We start from the raw sequence: 539 nt of genomic DNA, 5'->3' as shown, positions 1-539 counted from the left end.
AAAAAAAAAAAAGGGAACATAGTAACAAGACCACGATCCAACCCTGTATCATCTTCAAAATTCCATGTATTACTACCGTGTATTATTTCCAAGTTGATCTGTTGATATTCTGGAAATAAAATAAAAATCTCCAGGACATCCGGAGATAAGACATGATTTATGAACAAAAAGCAAACGCAAGCGACAGCAACAACCCTGACAGCGCCGCTGTGGAAGAGATAATAGTCTGTGAGTAAGTTTGTTATCATTTTCAAGTTATTTCTGTTTTTTGTAGTTGGGAAGAGGATTTTTCGATTTTTACTGGTACTTTCATTCAATATTTCAATACGATAGATATAATAAATGTGACGGAGAATATGAGAAAAATATTTAATCATAATTATGCGGCTATATGTAGGATTGTAAAATATCAATATTGATTATTTAAGCATTACAAGACTTTGTTATATTAAAATAACTATTTTTAAAAGTCCTACACTTATTCTAGCCATCTGATGAGGCTTTTCTAGCCGATTCTAGGAGATTCAGTGGGATTGCGT

This window comes from Penaeus monodon, chromosome 15 (genome assembly GCF_015228065.2).
Source record: "Penaeus monodon isolate SGIC_2016 chromosome 15, NSTDA_Pmon_1, whole genome shotgun sequence".
NCBI classification, from domain to species: Eukaryota; Metazoa; Arthropoda; class Malacostraca; order Decapoda; family Penaeidae; genus Penaeus; species Penaeus monodon.
The sequence above is the reverse complement of the archived record's forward strand: the minus strand, read 5'-3'. Positions refer to the sequence as shown.